Below are 18,582 nucleotides of genomic sequence, written 5' to 3' on the forward strand. Positions count from 1 at the left end.
AAGCTTGCAGTTCAAGATTTAAGAGAAGAAACTTCTGGTTTGGGAGACAGTGAGATGACAGTGGTAGTCAGAGCTTGCTCCCTCTCCTCCACTCCCCTAATAATTCCCAAAGGAAACCTTATTAATCTTCAGGAGTTTCTCTTAACTCCCGGTAAGAAAACACTTCTGGTAAAGAACTACACCTTAAAATCCTATCTGCTGTTTTAATGGATGTAGACCATCTGGAGAAGTCAGGAAGAAATGCCCATAGGGAAGACTGAAGACTATTAAATTAAAACCTTGGCCTCTTATACTTTATGTTGTCCAAAGGCCTTTGTGTTCATGGATTTCTTTATTACTCCAAGAACTGTACTACGGAAACCAGCATGGGGTCCCTAGTCTAAAATCAATGTATTTCATGTCAAAATATGTGGTATTACGCAGAAGCTGCCTTTTTTTTTCCTTAAAACACCCAAATAAAAGGAAAACAATTTTTTCACTATTTTATAGTCACCTCTTTCCTTATATCTGGAGCATAGTCAACTATTTTTGAGCACGGAGAATATGAAACTGATACTGTCATAAATCTGCTCTTCTTCAAAACCATAGGAAACCACACGTGTGCACACATGCTCATACGCATGCACACAGTCCTCTTTTCCCTGCCTTTATTATTTTACCACTTCCATTTTCAGTTGAAGTTAAAATGTGATATAGATGAAAAGCAAAGCAGCTCACGATATGCATTTGTTACTTCAAGGCTGACTATGGATAGGTACCCAAGTACTGTTCTGCTTTGCTTAGCTATCCTAGGATGTTTTCTATTCACAGAAAAATTCTATATGTTATAAACCTAGATAGTTTGTCTCACATTTATAAAAATCCTTAATATCATTGGATTACAAGATATGAGAGCATGTCCCAGAAGAAATTAGTGAATTAATATATATTTTAGTCTATATTTTATCCATGTTAATCTTTAAAGTTTTTATTTTAAATTCTTGGCTTGAATTTTCCATTGGCTTTCCATTGCTCTTAGAATAAAGTCCCCAGTCCTTATGATGACCTACATGATCTGGTCCTTGCCTGCCTTTTCTCTAACATTTCCTGAAGTCAGCGCTTTACCCACAGTGACCTTCCTTTAGGTCCTTAAATAAGTGGTATTCTTTTCTACTCAGAGCCTTTACACCAGCTGATTCCTTATTTATATAACTTTTCTCCCTTCTTATGCTTCAAGCCTAAACTAGAACATCTTTGGAAAAGTCTTCTCTGCCCTACACCCCATCAAGCTAGGCTAGCTACACCTACTACATACTCCCATAGCACCCTGCCCATCTTCTTCATGGCATTTGTCATATTTGATTCTTTATTCAATGTCTGTTGCCTCCAGTTGGCTATAAACTCTGTAAGTGCAGACACTACCTGTTTTTTGCTTACTGCTGTTTATCACTCCCCCAGCAGGTTGCCTGATATAAGGATGCTCATAAATGTTTGTAGAATCAATCAATCTTGGGAAAATTTTGAAGTTTGGACCCTGACTTTTCATATAAATGATTAAAATTCCTGGCCACCTTTCTATGGAATACCGAAGTCTAAGCAATAAGAGAGGCATTACTAAGCAATAAGAGAAGAAATTTTCTGGGCCTTCAGCCTGTCTGAGAAATTGAAACTATTATATGTAATTTACTTAGTCAGTAAAGAGCACACTTATAAAATTATGGATAGCTCATCTTTGAAAGGAGTGATGCTAAAGCTGAAACTCCAGTACTTTGGCCACCTCATGCGAAGAGTTGACTCATTGGAAAAGACTCTGATGCTGGGAGGGATTGGGGGCAGGAGGAGAAGGGGACGACAGAGGATGAGATGGCTGGATGGCATCACTGACGCGATGGATGTGAGTTTGAGTAAACTCCAGGAGTTGGTGATGGACAGGGAGGCCTGGCGTGCTGCAATTCATGGGGTTGCAAAGAGTCAGACATGACTGAGTGACTGAACTAAACTGACTGAACTCATCAATTATCTAACAGCAAAGTCTCATACTTCAATATAGGAAAAAGGTCTTCAGTGTCCAAATTACTTTTAACTTTTGTATTTTCTACTTTGGGCATAGGGGAACCAGTTAATCCTCTTTTTGTGTGGCAAAAGAAAAGCACACTTCTGGGGAAAGATGGCAAGAGAAAAGACAGGCAATCAGCTAGGTTGGAAATAGGATAGAAAAATTAGATTTAAAAAATCAGAAAATTGTCACAGTGTAGAACAGAAAACTCAGTGGTCTTTGTATTGCTCACTGGAAAGATGTTTAAAAATTCTGGCATTATTATTGTTATTTTTTTTTTCTCCTGTAAAAAAGGCAATGGCACCCCACTCCAATACTCTTGCCTGGAAAATCCCATGGACGGAGGAGCCTGGTAGGCTGCAGTCCATGGGGTGGCTAAGAGTCGGACACGACTGAGCGACTTCACTTTCACTTTTCACTTCCATGCATTGGAGAAGGAAATGGCAACCCACTCCAGTGTTCTTGCCTGGAGAATCCCAGGGACGGGGGAGCCTGGTGGGCTGCCATCTGGTGGGTCGCACAGAGTTGGACACGACTGAAGCGACTTAGCAGCAGCAGCTGCAGGATAGGGCTAAATAAATTTAATGTATGTTTCCTAAGGAGAGGGTCATATGCAGTTTCAAAGTAAATGAGATATTTATATTTAAGTTATATTTCTAGAGGCAGGCATGTTATCTAAGTTCATGGTGGCTCAGTGGTCAAGAATGTGCCTACAATGCAGGAGATGCAGGTTTGATCCCTGGGTCAAGGAGATCCCTGGAGAAGGAAATGGCAACCCACGCTGGTATTCTTGCCACAAAAATCCCATGGACAGAGAAGCCTGTGGGCCGCAGTCCACAGGGTCGCAGAAGAGTTGGAAACACTTAGTGACTAAACACTTAGCGACCTACCAACTAGATACCGTGCCCGGCAGCTGCAGGCACTTGGTAGGCGCTCAACAGGTGGTGCTGCTCTTGTTACACATATAAGGTGAATCAGAGCTTCACACAGTCAACTTCACATTCTAAATAATGTAGATTTAAAAAAATAATGTAAAATTGCATTTGGGAAGAGAGAGGTACACAGCACGCTGCCTTAAAACTCTATGACCAGTTGTATCACTTGACCAAGTATAAAGTGCCAAGAGAGAAAACAGCTTTCATCTACCTACAGAGGATATCTCAGTTCATTAGGAGTTTTATATCTGAATGAGATGAGGTCCAAGATCTGTCAACACTGAAGACGATAAGGAGGCTTAGAAGGAGCAAAACCACCTGCTTGTGCTTTCCCTGCCCTCTTTCAAACTGACATTTCTAGAAGGCTCTCTGGCTCACTCTCCCATTATCTTGCTGTCTCTCAACCAGTGTCTGTGAGCTTTCCTTTATGGTATCCAAAGTGATCCGACCCTTTGTCCAAGAAGTTATTCAAGGGTTTAGTTCTTGAAAAATAACCCTGTGGTAAACCTATAAGGCATGCCAACTCTTGGAATACCAACACTTCCAAAATGTAGGCAGCAGTGGCCTAGATGTTACGGAAGGTAATCAGCTTGTAGAAAGTGAAGTTGAAGTCCTTTTTCTGTAAGTATTTGTTGGACAGCTAAATTGTAGCATTAAAGTGCAATAGGAATTTTAGGTAAAGATGTTAGAGACCATAGGGAGTGTTCAACTGATGATGCATTCCTATCTTTCTCTGCTCTTTAAAGACAAATCTAAACCAATCCTTTACTTCTCAGAGCCTTAATCTGGGTGTATTTAATGCTAAGGAGAAAGCTTAATGAGTTATGGATCCTCTAGAATTTTAGTGTTTAATTATTTATTCAGTTTTTTCATTCACTCAATCCTCAAAAACATATTGAGAATTTTCTGTGTGTTGGGTCATATGCTAGTCACTGGGGTACAAATGTGAACAATACGGTCTTGCTCTCAAGTGTTTAAAGCTTAGAGGAGAATTATGGGGCAATTGTAGTATAGAGTGATAAAACTTTTAGAGGTCTTTGGAACCATTTCATCTTGAGATCAGGTGCAGACAGACATGCAATCAGATGGTCCTTAAGTGTTCCAGTCAGCTTCAAAGTCTTTCAGAATGAGGTTTTGCAGAGTTAACTTTTTCAAATTCTATTTCCCAGAAGGAAAAGGAATATTTACAATTCAGCTACCAGAAGAGTGATGGCAAACCACAGCTAAAAGTATTCTAGACTAAAATATGGCTGAAGGATGCAAACTTTGTAGTTCTATGTCACAGTTATATTTAGGTTAATAGAGCTTATACAAGTTGTATACTATAGTAGATGTAAAGTCTAACTATGACATATACTTGCACAGAAAATGGCCAAAAACACAATACTAAGAGCAGTTATTTCTGTGAGGCAAATTATTTATGGGAGGCTTTTATTGATCTCCCACCAACCAAAAAGTAAAGTAGATTTTATTGTTGTGGTGGTTGCTATTGTTGCTAGGAGTTTCATTGTTTGTCATTGTTTTTAAAGACTGTCTGGACTATCTGCCAAGTTACGGAAACCTAAGGGTAAGGGGGAAACTGAATAGGAGATAGATTAAAAATAAATTTAATAGCTTTTTGCATACTGGTGATTAAAAAAAAAATGGCCTTATTAGAGGCCATTCCCTAGGACATGTCCTAAGGCTCACTGTAACACAATATCAGGTACTGATACTTTTGAACAAAAGTTGATCCGGGTGATCATCTTTGAATACATCATTGCTGACTTTCTTTGGCAATTCTGGATCTACTGGGAACCATCACAGCCTGAGAAGGATGAAATGCCCTAGAAGGGATTCACAAAGGATCATTTTATATAATAAAAGTCTAACATTAAACCTTTACTGAACCTTTTTGCCTTCTCTTCTCTTTAGAATTCTCTTCTCATCCCTCAACTTTAGGTCATACCTGACCCCTCCCAGTTGTATAACAACCTGCATTTCCTCATTTCTCTGGAATGTGACCAGTCAGGAAACTCAACAGTTGCTTTGCTCTTTTTTTTTCCTAGTGAGAAAGAGAAAGATAGGGAGGAAAACTGAGTAGAGAAAGAAGCAAGAGCATGGAAAGAGAAAAGGGAAATTATAAAGTCTAGAGGAAGCGAGAGAAGAGATGGATGAGCAAAGAACCACATTACCTGGTAGTAGTAATAGTTGTTAGACACTTACCTATTAGAATCTACTTTCTGTGAAACTCTAAGAAAGGACTAGATCCCCAGTCCAAATTAAAAACAAGAAAGGAACTTGTCAACCTCTGAAATACACTTTCAGACCCAGTGATCTCTATCTGCTGAATGGGACATCTCTGATTCTTGCTGTCTGACAAGTTCAAGATGTTTTCCATTTAATGATCCTTTTTGAGGCTGGTACAGACCATGGGAAACTTTATATTGCCATTTTAAAAGTTGATATTCCCCAAAACAAAATATATCATTTGAATTTAGCCTGCAGATACAATGTAGAGTATTACCCTTCTCTTACCTCTTATGCATGTGGTGGTGAAAGCACCCTATAAGTACAGAGTAGTGCAGTCGAAACAGTTGTTAAAACTACTAGACACTCTGCTGAAAATCCTCTTTTTCCCCTCAGGTGTTTTTAAGATGACTTGGAACCTTCTAATTAAATCTGACACTCTCTTTTAAATTTTTCATTCTTTTAAGCTTTCTGTTCTACTGGGTAATACTAATCATATTTCCTTTACCCAAACTATTTTTACTTTGAATCCAATGACACTTTAATTTTTTTTTTTTAATTTTAGTACCTTAACCTCATCTTTAATTCATTGTACTGTTATGGTTCTAGTGATACATAATAAACACTTGGCTATAAATAATCCATAAATGGAAACATAATGACAGGACTTGGTCACTTCTTGGATGTGAGCACTGGAGAGGAAGAAATCCAGGAGACTCCAGGTTTCTGCTTGAGAAACTAGATGAAAATAGAAATCATAAGAGAAGAAATATTTTGGAGTGATGTATGGATGTGAAGATAATGAAGTTTTGTGGACATGTTGAACTGGAGTGGTCTGGAGTTGAGAGATCTTGTGATCTGGAGAACTTGAAAGAAATCTGACTAGAGTTGTAAATTTGGGAGTCATCAATATGTAGATGTAACTGAAGATACTTGAGTGGTTTCAGAAAGCTTGTCTATAAAGTAAGAGAGCTAGGAGAGGTTTTGTCTTACAGAGAGGTGAGAGCCTTCAGCAGAAAGGATCCAGGATAGAAAAAAATAAGAGATAAAAGAGAGGCTGAGGAGATAGGAAATGCGGCCTCTGAAGAAATGGGAAGAGAGACTTTCAGGACACAAAGGCAGAGATGGAAATCTTTTTTCTGATAGAATAATAATGAGATGGTAAATTATGGAGTTTCTCCCCCCAGCCCCAATATTTTCTTTTATCCCTTGCCCTCTAGGATTTTAAAACTTCAGGTTATAAAATCACATAGATTCTGAAGAATCAGGACAAAAACTGATGATTTAAGGGCAAGGCTTTCAGCATCAGAATATATTAAAAGTCCTTCAAATTGATATATACAGAAAATCAGAGAGGAGAGCAAGAAACAAACGGACTTTGTACTCTGCCTCCCTTCATCCCAAGTCAGAATCCCGAGGAGACTTACAGAGATTCTGAATAGGTTTTTGACATTTGAGAACAGAGGAAACCTCAATCCCCATTACTGAGTAAAAGCCAAAGAGGTAGCAAGACCACAGAATTCCTCACATCCAGAAAGGCAGAGGAAAATAGTCAAAATGGTATTGTGAGCGATGCTTTGAATGTCCACATCTTCTCCAAGAACTCCAGTCACAAAAACATTTTCTTTTTTAAATTAAAAAATGTCTCTGGGTTCAGTCACAAGAGAATCATCTCTGGGTATCAGAAGTGAAAAAGCAGCACCACTAGTTTAGTGAACCTAGAGCTGTGGGCCTGATGGTCTTCTAGGTCTGGAAGCAAGTAGAAGTTGGCTAGGAGTTTGAATTCCTCAGAGTAGTGGGGATCAACAGCATCCTGTATAGGGTATGGCACCTTAGTCAGGCTCACTGTGAAACTGGGATTTGGGAAAACCTTCCAAATGGTTTCCACCCTGACCTAGAGTTTTAAAAAATGAACAAAGCAAGCCCCAGCTTGTCTGCAGTGGTGAAAGGAAGAAGAGAAACCAGGGCACCCCGTCTGCTTGCTTTCCTGTCTGACAGACAGATCTGCTGTCTTCTCCAATATCCCTGAGGGTCAGGAGGTCTGAGATACCTAGTTCTGGACAAAGGGGTTTCCAGATCTACCTGGAGGCTACACTGAAGTGTGTGCATGCTTCGCCGTGTCCAACTCTTTGCAACCCCATGGACCACAGCCCGCCAGGTTCCTCTGTCCATGGGATTCTTCAGGCAAGAATACTAGAGTAGGTTGTCATTCCCTTCTCCAGGGGATCTTCCCCACCCAGGGATTGAACCCAGGTCTCCTGCATTATAGGCAGATTCTTTACCATCTGCTTTAATTTCAAGAACTTTAGAAAGTTCTCAGTGTATATTGTCTCTCCAAATATGACTTCCACCGTACTGTTTATCCTCTTCCTAAAACTACTGATTAGATGCATGCTTCATGTATTCTGTGTGTTGCTGTGAAACAAACCTTTCCACAACACAGTGGCATAAAACAATCTCCAAGATTCTGTGTGATAGGAATTTGGATAGGTACTTCAGGGATAGCTAGACTCTGCTTCATGATGCTCAGGGTGTCAGATGAGAAGACGTGACCAGCTGGTGATCATTTGAATAGCTGGGTTTTTTTGGTTCACGTGTCTAGGCTACAGTGAGCAAGGCAGAACTCTACTTGAACTGTAAGGTGGATGCCTACACATGACTTCTCTGTGAGGTTTGAATTTCCTCACAATGTAGTATGATTTCGTCATGGTAATCATACTGTTTAATGGCAACTCAGAGCTCCAATAGTGTCTGTTCCAGAAATGAGGCAAAAGCTATATAGACTTTGATTATCTAGGCTCAGAAATCACATACTATCCCTTCGACCATTCTTGGGCTTCCCAGGTGACTCAGACGGTAAAGAACCTGCCTGCAATGCAGGAGATGCAAGAGATACGGGTTCGATCCCTGGGTTGGGAAGATCCCCTGGAGGAGAGCATGGCAACTCACTCCAGTATTCTTGCCTGGAGAATCCCCATGGTCAGAGGAGCCTGGCAGGCTACAGTCTGGGACTGCAAAGAGTCAGACAACGAATGAGCCACTAGGCACACAATAAACCTGCCCAGACGGGAGGAATGCAGGGGCTACACCCACCTCTGAATAGAAGGCATATCAAAGAATTTGTGGCTGCGATTTTAAGCTACCACAATACAGTTCAAAATAGATTTGTATTCTGCATGAATTCCTTAATCTTCCAATTCAGTAATTCTTCCTTAATTAACTGGATGAGAGTAATCCCTTTACAATGTGTGTGTGTATTAGATCATCACAATGTACACTTTAAATGTCTTATGATTTTGTCAATTAAAGCTCTAACAAAACTAAAAAAATTCGTTCTCTGTGATGAGTTTAGAGTTTATCTCATTGAATATTTTTTTAATCAAATGTTTGTTTCTCTGTTTAGCTATTTTTCATGTTCATCTTTACTTAATTCACATCTTCTTTGTTTGTCTCTTAAGCTTTGGGTTTTTTTTAGATTTTTTTTAAAATTTCTTTGAATGTATTTATTGTAAAGTCAGTTTAAGACTACTTGCCAATATGGACTTCTTTTCTGGTGGGAATGGATCATCTTCAGGGAACAGAGATTTAAACAATATTTTTTAAAGTATAGTTGATTTACAATGTTGTGTTAGTTTCAGGTGTACAGCAAAATTATTGTCTTTTTTTTTTTTTCAGATTTTTTTCCATTATAGGTTGTTACAAGATTTTGAATGCTCTACAGTAATGACCTTGTTGTATATCTATTTTATATATAGTAGCGTGTATCTGTTAATGCCAAACTCTTGATTTACTCCTCCTCCCCTTTCTCCTTTGGTAACCATAAGTTTGTTTTCTATGTCTGTGAGTCTATTTCTGTTTTGTAAATAAGTTCATTTGTATCATTTTTTAAGATTTCACATATAAGTGATATATATTTGTCTTTCTCTGTATGACTTATTTTACTTAGTGTGATAATCTCTAGGTAAATTCATGTTTCTGCAAATGGTAATACTTCATTCTTTTTATGGCTGAGTACTATTCTTTTGTATATGTACACCGTATTCTTTATCCATTCATCTGTTGATACAGATGTTGAGGTTGCTTCTGTGTCTTGGCTATTGTAAATAGCGCTGTGAACATTGGGATGCATGTCTTGCCGAATTAGAGTTTTTGTCTTTTCTGGATATATGCCCAGGAGTGGATCATATAATAAGTATATTTTTAGTTTTTTAAGGAAGCTCCACACTGTTTTCCATAGTAGCTGTACCTGTTTAACATTCCCACTAACGGTATAGGAAGGTTCACTTTTCTCCATACCCTCTCCAGCATTTTTTATTTGTAAAATTTTTGATGATGGCCATTCTGACCAGTGCTGGGTGATACCTCATTGTAGTTTTGATTGGCACTTCTCTCTCATTTTTTATTTGCATTAGTGATATTGAACATCTTTTAATGTGCTCGTAGTTACTCCTTGAAAGGAAAGTTATGACCAACCTAGATAGCATATTCAAAAGCAGAGACATTACTTTGTCAACAAAGGTCCGTCTAGTCAAGACTATGGTTTTTCCAGTAGTCATTTATGGATGTGAGAGTTGGACTGTGAAGAAAGCTGAGTGCCGAAGAACTGATGCTTTTGAACTGTGGTGTTGGAGAAGACTCTTGAGAGTCCCTTGGACTGCAAGGATATCCAACCAGTCCATCCTAAAGGAAATCAGTCCTGGGTGTTCATTAGAAGGACTGATGCTAAAGCTGAAACTCCAATACTTTGGCCACCTCATGCGAATAGTTGACTCATTGGAAAAGACCCTGATGCTGGGAGGGATTAGGGGCAGGAGGAGAAGGGGACGACAGAGGATGAAATGGCTGGATGGCATCACCGACTCGATGGACATGAGTTTGAGTAGACTCCGGGAGTTGGTGATGGACAGGGAGGCCTGGCGTGCTGCGATTCATGGGGTCGCAAAGAGTCGGACACGACTGAGCAACTGAACTGAACTGAACTGAGGCCATCTGTATGTCTTTGGAAAATAATATTATATACCTATGTATATAAAAACCCTCCACCTAACAAATAGAGAATTCATGCTCTTCTCAAACACACATAAAACATTTAAAAAATTTGACCAGGCTAGATATTTTAATGAATTACTGTAGTATAGACCACATTCTCTGATCAAAATTTAGTTAAATTAGAAATTCTCATATGTTTGAATACTTAAAAACACATTCCTGAATAACTCATGATTTAAATAAAATTTACACACCATTTACAGAAGAATAACAAAGAAAATGGGCTTTCCTGGTGGCTCAGTGGTAAAGAGTCTGCCTGCAGTGCAGGAGACAGAGGAGATGTGGGTTCAGTCCCTAGGTTAGGAAGATCCCCTGGAGGAGGAAATGGCAACCCACTCCAGTATTCTTGCCTGGAAAATCCCATGGACAATTCAGCCTGATGGGCTACAGTCCATAAGGTCACAAAGAGTCAGATGCAGCTGAGTGACTGAGCACAACAACAGCAGCAAAGAAAAACACATGATAAAACTTGGCTAATGCAACACCTTGAGAACTACTGGTTTAAATTAACCTGACTTGGGGGGTGGGAGTGAGGCTCAGGAGGGAAGGGATATGTGTATACATATGGTTGGTTCATTTTGTTGTACAGCAGAAACTAACATAACATTGAAAAACAATTATATTCCAATAATAACATTTTTACAGACGAAGTCAATAAAACAGATAATATTATAAAATCAAGTCTAAAAAATAAAAAATACTTGTGTAATGCAGGTAAATTGAAGGAAATTTATGGCATTAAATGCACTTATTAAAAATTATTTCAAACAAATGAGCTAAGCATCCACTTCAATAACCTGGGAAGTGAATAGAGTCAGCCTCCCCAAAATACAACTGATCAATGAATCCAAACCTGATTCTTTGAGAAGACTAATAAAATACATTTCTAGCAAGCTACACTGAAGAGAAGATAGGATAAATAAACAATATTATTTTTTCAAATAGAATTTTTTGAATAAGAAATTCAAAAGGGGACATAATTAGAGATTTAGTAGAGATTAAGAGTATCAGTAATGCTCAAAATTCTCCAAGCCAGGCTTCAGCAATATGTGAATCATGAACTTCCTGATGTTTAAGCTGGTTTTAGAAAAGGCAGAGGAACCAGAGATCAAGTTTCCAACATCTGCTGGATCATGGAAAAAGCAAGAGAGTTCCAGAAAAACATCTATTTCTGCTTTATTGACTATGCCAAAGCCTTTGACTGTGTGGATCACAATAAACTGTGGAAAATTCTGAAAGAGATGGGAATACCAGACCACCTGATCTGCCTCTTGAGAAATTTGTATGCAGGTCAGGAAGCAACAGTTAGAACTGGACATGGAACAACAGACTGGTTTCAAATAGGAAAAGGAGTACGTCAAGGCTGTATATTGTCACCCTGCTTATTTAACTTATATGCAGAGTACATCATGAGAAATGCTGGACTAGAAGAAGCACAAGCTGGAATCAAGATTGCCGGGAGAAATATCAATAACCTCAGATATGCAGATGACACCACCCTGATGGCAGAAAGTGAAGAGGAACTAAAAAGCCTCTTGATGAAAGTGAAAGTGGAGGGTGAAAAAGTTGGCTTAAAGCTCAACATTCAGAAGACGAAGATCATGGCATCTGGTCCCATCACTTCATGGGAAATAGACGGGGAAACAGTGGAAACAGTGTCAGACTTTTATTTTTCTGGGCTCCAAAATCACTGCAGATGGTGACTGCAGCCATGAAATTAAAAGACGCTTACTCCTTGGAAGGAAAGTTATGACCAACCTAGATAGCGTATTCAAAAGCAGAGACATTACTTTACCAACAAAGGTCCGTCTAGTCAAGGCTATGGTTTTTCCTGTGGTTGTGTATGGATGTGAGGGTTGGACTGTGAAGGCTGAGCGCCGAAGAATTGATGCTTTTGAACTGTGGTGTTGGAGAAGACTCTTGAGAGTCCCTTGGACTGCAAGGAGATCCAACCAGTCCATTGTGAAGGAGATCAGCCCTGGGATTTCTTTGGAAGGAATGATGCTAAAGCTGAAACTCCAGTACTTTGGCCACCTGATGCGAAGAGTTGACTCATTGGAAAAGACTCTGATGCTGGGAGGGATTGGGGGCAGGAGGAGAAGGAGATGACAGAGGATGAAATGGCTGGATGGCATCACTGACTCGATGGATGTGAGTCTGAGTGAACTCCAGGAGTTGGTGATGGACAGGGAGGCCTGGCATGCTGCGATTCATGGGGTCGCAAAGAGTCGGACACGACTGAGCGACTGATCTGATCTGATCTGATCTGAAGAATATCATTGTTTATGCTATACAATTTATAATACTAAGCAGCTTTATGTCAGTAAATTGAAAACTGAGGTAAAACCTACAGTTTACCAGAAGAGCATAAATTTATTTAAGAAGAAATAGAAAATCTGAATAAATCAATCATCAACAAATTAGATCAGTAGTCCAAAGTCTCCCAACTCATCCTTAGATCCGTTGCCAAATAAACAATGCCACATGGTTTTGTAGGTAAGTTTTACCATATTTCGGAGAAGGCAATGGCACCCCACTCCAGTACTCTTGCCTGGAAAATTCCATGGATGGAGGAGCCTGGTGGGCTGCAGTCCATGGGGTCGCTAGGAGTCAGACAGGACTGAGCAACTTCACTTTCACTTTTCACTTTCAAGCATTGGAGGAGGAAATGGCAACCCACTCCAGTGTTCTTGCCTGGAGAATCCCAGGGATGGGGCATCCAGGTGGGCTGCCATCTATGGGGTCGCACAGAGTCAGACACGACTGAAGCGACTTAGCAGCAGCAGCAGCAGTTTACCATATTTAATGGAACAGACAATCCCGTACTCTATAATTGTCCCAGACAATAGAAGTAAAGATAGTCCAGCTTATTTCATGAAGTTACTAAGCTGTTAACACCAAAATAGAAGAACTCTGCAAGCAAAGGAAATTATAGATGAATCTCATTTTTTTGACATTGTAGTGAAAAGTAATTAGAAAATCAAATCCAGAAGTGTATTCAGAGCAATACATCAGGCAAAAATGAAGTTTACCTCAAATATAGATGTGACTCGGTGGTAAAGAATCTGCCTGCAATACAGGAGATGCAGGTTCAATCCCTGGGTTGGGAAGATCTCTTGGAGAAGGATATGGCAACCCACTCCAGTATTCTTGCCTGGACAAGAATACAGACAGAGGAGCCTGACAGGCTGCAGTCCATTGGGTAGCAAAGATTTGGATGTGACTTAGTGACTAAACAACAACAATAATTTTAAATGCATCTGTAATCTGTTTATTATCAGATTAAGGAAAAGGCCCATATGCTCATCTTAGTGGCTGCAAAAAAGCATTAAAATGTCAAGAACTATAATTTAAAAACAATATCTCTTACATAACAAAAAATATTATACTGAGTCTATAACAAACATCATATTTAATTATGAGACTAGAAAAGTATTCCCATTAAATTCGAGAACATGACATGCCTGCTATAACCTCTGTAGTTAAACATAATACTACCAGTTCTACTCCTCTATATTTAAGAGGGAAAAAAAAAGGTGCAGTCATTAGCAAGGAAGAGAGCAAAATATTTGCGGGTATCATTTTTTTTAAGTAGAATCTCCAAGAAGCTATTCAAGAAAAAAAAAAAAAAAAAACTTAGCCTAAGTGTTCAGCAGCCTTGCTAAATTACAATCAATGTGAAAAATCAATATCAGTTCTATATACCTAATAGGAAATCCATACACCTTTGTAATTATGGAGTAGTGGTGGTGGTAAACATCCCATTTACAATTGCGATAGAAATAATAAGATGCTCAGGAATAAATCTTACAAAAATGTGCAAGATCTTTGTGGTTAAAATACCTAAAATGCCAAATGGAAAAAAATAAAGATTTTAGTAAAAATTATGTCATACTAAATTCACAGAAAAATCAGTACCTTAAGTATTATGATACTCCACAATTAAATGGAATTTCAAAGTCCTAACAAAACTTTTTGTGGAATTTGACAAACTAATTCTAAAGATAATTATAAAGAGAAAAGGTCTAAAAAGAGCCAAGAAAGTTCTAGAAGCCCAAGGAAGTGTGATTTTTTTCCCCCTAAATAGGAAGAGTCCTCATAGAGCTATAGTAAGTAGATGAAGCAGTGTTGTAATACAAAGAGCGCTGAAGTAGACACAAGTGTGTGTGGGCCCTTGGCATATGATAGAGGAAACATTAGTGAATTTGAGGGCTACTCATTTTCTGTGCTGAAAAAAAGGAGATTAGATCACTATCTCATACCTTATGCCAGCAGTTCTTAAAATTTTTTGGTCTCAGAACTCGTTTACACTGTTAAAAATTATTGAAGATGTCAGAGTTTTTGTTTATGTGGGTTGTATCTGTTGATATTACTATAGGCTATGATCTGAATTTTGTGTCCTCCCAAAATTCCTGTGTTGAAATCCTAATTGATGGCCTTAGTAGGTGGGGCCCTATGAGAGGTGATTAGGTCAGGGGGTAGAGCTTTCCTGGATGAATTTAGTGTTCTTGTAAGAGATCCCACAAAGCTGTATATAGCTCCTTCCTCAATGTGAGAATACAGTGAAAAGCCTGTGACCAGAAAGAGGGGCCTCAAGCAATCATGTTAGCACCCTGACTTCAAATTTCCAGCCTCTAGAACTGTGAGCAATAAATGTTTGCTCTTTATGAGCTACCCCGTCTGGGGTATTTTATTATAACAGCCTGAACCAACTAAGACATTGTATTAGAAATCAAAATTAAGAAATGTGTAAAACACATGAACAGATTGTGTTCATGTGGAACACATGCTAGTGGAAGCACGCATTCCATTAGCCATCAGAGTGATGGCATCATCACGTCATGTAGCCCCTGGAAAACTCCCCTGCTCAATGAGAAAATGAGAGTGAAAAAAAGTGAATAATGTCTTAATATTATTAGAAAAATAGTTTTGGTTTTCCAAGTCTCCTAAAAAAGTCTTGGGGACCCCCAGGGTATCCCCATACCACTGTTTGAGAACCACGGCTATAAACAGGACTCCAGATGAATTAAGGATCTAAAACTGGGACAAAATAAAAATTTTATAACTATTGAAAGAAATTATAGGTGAACACATTGTGGCCACAGGGGAAGAAAGGATTATTTAAGTGTTAGTCAAGAGCACAAATTATAATAAAGGAAAAGCTTTATAAATTTGAATACTCCAAATTTAATACTTCTGTTTGATGAAATATCTCGTGTGTGTATGTGTGTTAGTTGTCAGTTGTGTCTGACTGTTTGCGACCCCATGAACTGTAGCCTGCCAGGCTCCACCGTCCATGGGTTTCTCCAGGCAAGAATACTGGAGTTGGTTGCCAATTCCCTTCTCCAGGGGATCTTCCCAAGCCAGGGATTGAACTCAGGTCTCCTGCATTGCAGGCAGATTCTTTACCACCTGAGGCACCAGAGAAGCTCAAATATCTCACACACAGTATTAAAAGGAAAGCAACAGTCTGGGTGAAAATAGTTGTAGCATATCTATGAAACAAAGGATTAATATTCACACAATATAAATTCCTTATATAAATAAGAGAAAGACAATCTAACAGAAAAATATGGGGAAAGAAAATATGCTCAACCTCCCTAGTAGTTTGAGAAATTCAAATTAAAGAGTCCATCAGATTGGGAACTATTTCTAAATTTCACAATACCAAGTGTTGACTATTAGTTATATGGAAGTGAGAAATCTTACCTACTGCTGGTGGAAATGTAAATTGGTAAGGCCACTTAGGAGAGCAATTTAGAAATGCCTTGCCCAGTTGAAAATGTGCACGTCCTATGATCCAAAACTCCACCTCCAGATACATAATTTAAAAGAAATGGTGAAAAATGCATGAGATAACATTAAATGCATGAGATAATATTTAATGATTGATTGATAGTCAATATTGATTGATTAAATATCGATCAATATTCAATAAATATTCAATATTTATCAAATTCCTACCTGAACCCATAATCATAGTAGGTTTAGGGAATAAAAAAGTAGACAACACTGCTCTCAAGAAACTAAGTGAAACTGACATTTATGGAGATATATAGATTAGATATAGACATAGAGATATAGATATTTTATAAGTATTAAATATAAAATATATTTTATAGAATAGTCTGTGTCAGTTCAAATAGGATTGAGTACTCTGAAGCAAAATTGAGCAGGATGAAAGGGTGGGGGCTGGAGGTGCTATTTTAGGAAGGATGGACAGGGAAGACCTTCCTGAGAAGGTGAGTTTGAGGAAAGACAGAGAAATGAGGGAAGAAGGTCTGTGTTTAAGGTCTGAGAAAGTACATTTCAGAAAAGAAAGCATGGCAAACACAAATTCTCTGAAGCAGAAATGACTTGGAATATTGGAAGAAAGAAGCCCACGAGGTAAAGTGGAATCAGTGTGTGGGGTACGGTAGAAAACTATTGTAGTAGTGGGAGAGAGACGGTGGTGGTTGAGGCTTGTTTAAAAGTGTTGAGAGGGCTTCCCTGGCGGCTCAGTGGTTGAGAATCCTGCCAGTGTAGGAAACACGGATTTGATCCATAATCCAGGAAGATCCCACGTGCTGTGGAGCAACTAAGCCAGTGCAGCACCACTGTTGAGCCTGTCCTCCAGTCCAGGAGCCACAACTCCGGAGCCCTTGTGCCCCATCTACTGAAGCCCATGCGCCTAGAACCCATGCTCCATAAGAGAAGCCAGTGCGATGAGAAGCCGGTGCACCATAACCAGCAAGTAGCCCCCGCTCACCACAACTAGAGAAAAGCCTTCACAGCAACGAAGACCCCACACAGCCAAAAAAAAGGATTGAGAAGTGATTGGATTCAGGATACAGAGCAGACGCTTGGTGATTCGGATTTGAGGTGTGAGGGAAAAGGTTCAAGGCCAACTGAGGTTTTTGGCAAATGTGCCTGGTGAAGCCATTTATGAAGACAGAAATAATTGAGGAGTAGCAGGTGGTAAAAGGAGGCCGGAAAGGCTAGTCACTACAGTATTGTTGGTATAAAAAAACCACTGGAAATACCCTCAAGGATGAATGGCTCGAGTGCAGACAAAGTAGGGTATATGCATTTGATGAAATACTATATAGAAGTTATAATAACTAGTATCAGTACATGAATGAGTCTTAACAATACTCTGCAATATCAAATTGCAGAATTTTATATTCAGTATGATACTATTTGTAAACTTTTAAAATACAGATACCAGATATTGTTTTTGGCTATAAATATATCAAGCAAAAGCATAGCAACATGGACTAGATTTGTGCCAAATTGATGTTACTGGTTGTCTCTGGGGAATGAGGGAGATAGGGAGTGAAGATGGGAAGGGCACGTAAGGGACTTCCCCTTTACTGAAGGGAAATATGAAAGAGTGATATTTGTTCATTTTGCATGATAAGTACATGGATGGTTTGTATTCTCGAATGTACTTTAAAAAAAAAAACTTTTTATTTTGTATTGGGATATAGCTGATTAACAGGGCTTCCCAGGTGGTGCTAGTGGTAAAGAACCCACCTGCTAATGCAGGAGACATAAGAGACACAAGTTAGATCCCTGGGTTGGGAAGATCCCCTGGAGGAGGGCATGGCAACCCACTCCAGTATTCTTGCCTGGAGAATCCAATGGATAGAGGAACCTGGTGGACTGCAGTCTGTGGAGTCACAAAGAGTCAAATATGACTAAGCTTCTTAGCACCACACGCATAGCCGATTACAATGATGTGATAGTTTCAGGTGAATAGCGAAGGGACTCAGTCATACATGTACATGCATCCATTCTCCCCCACTCCCCTCCCATCCAGGCCGCCACATAACATTGAGCAGAGTTCCTTGTGCTCTACAGTAGGTCCTTATTGGTTGACCATTTAAAATATAGAAGTGTATACATGTCCGTCCCAAACTCCCTAACTATTCCTTCCCCCTATCCTTCCCCACAGCAACCATGACTTTATCAAATGTACTTTTGAAAATGTGTTTTCATGGAAGAAGGTCAAAGAAAGACTGACCAGTGTCTAGGAAGACAGGCCCAAGCCAGTCCCATGCTTCAGTGGAATGACTTTGCTAAGCTAAGTCGCGTCAGTCGTGTCCAACTCTGTGCAACCCCATAGACGGCAGCCCACCAGGCTCCGCCGTCCCTGGGATTCTCCAGGCAAGAACACTGGAGTGGGTTGCCATTTCCTTCTCCAATGCATGAAAGTGAAAAGTTAAAGTGAAGTCGCTCAGTCGTATCTGACTCTTAGAGACCCCATGGACTGCAGCCCACCAGGCTCCTCCATCCATGGGATTTTCCAGGCAAGAGTACTGGAGTGGGGTGCCATTGCCTTCTCCAGTGGAA

General features: G+C 39.4%; 1 protein-coding gene across 4 annotated transcripts in view; it reads left to right on the forward strand.

Moving 5' to 3' along the window:
- NMNAT2 (nicotinamide nucleotide adenylyltransferase 2) overlaps positions 1–18,582 on the forward strand; it is a 215,554-nt gene that overhangs the window by 4,705 nt on the left and 192,267 nt on the right. The gene's annotated exons all lie outside the window — the stretch shown is intronic.

The sequence above is a fragment of the Bos mutus genome, chromosome 16, assembly GCF_027580195.1.
Source record: "Bos mutus isolate GX-2022 chromosome 16, NWIPB_WYAK_1.1, whole genome shotgun sequence".
NCBI classification, from domain to species: domain Eukaryota; kingdom Metazoa; phylum Chordata; class Mammalia; order Artiodactyla; family Bovidae; genus Bos; species Bos mutus.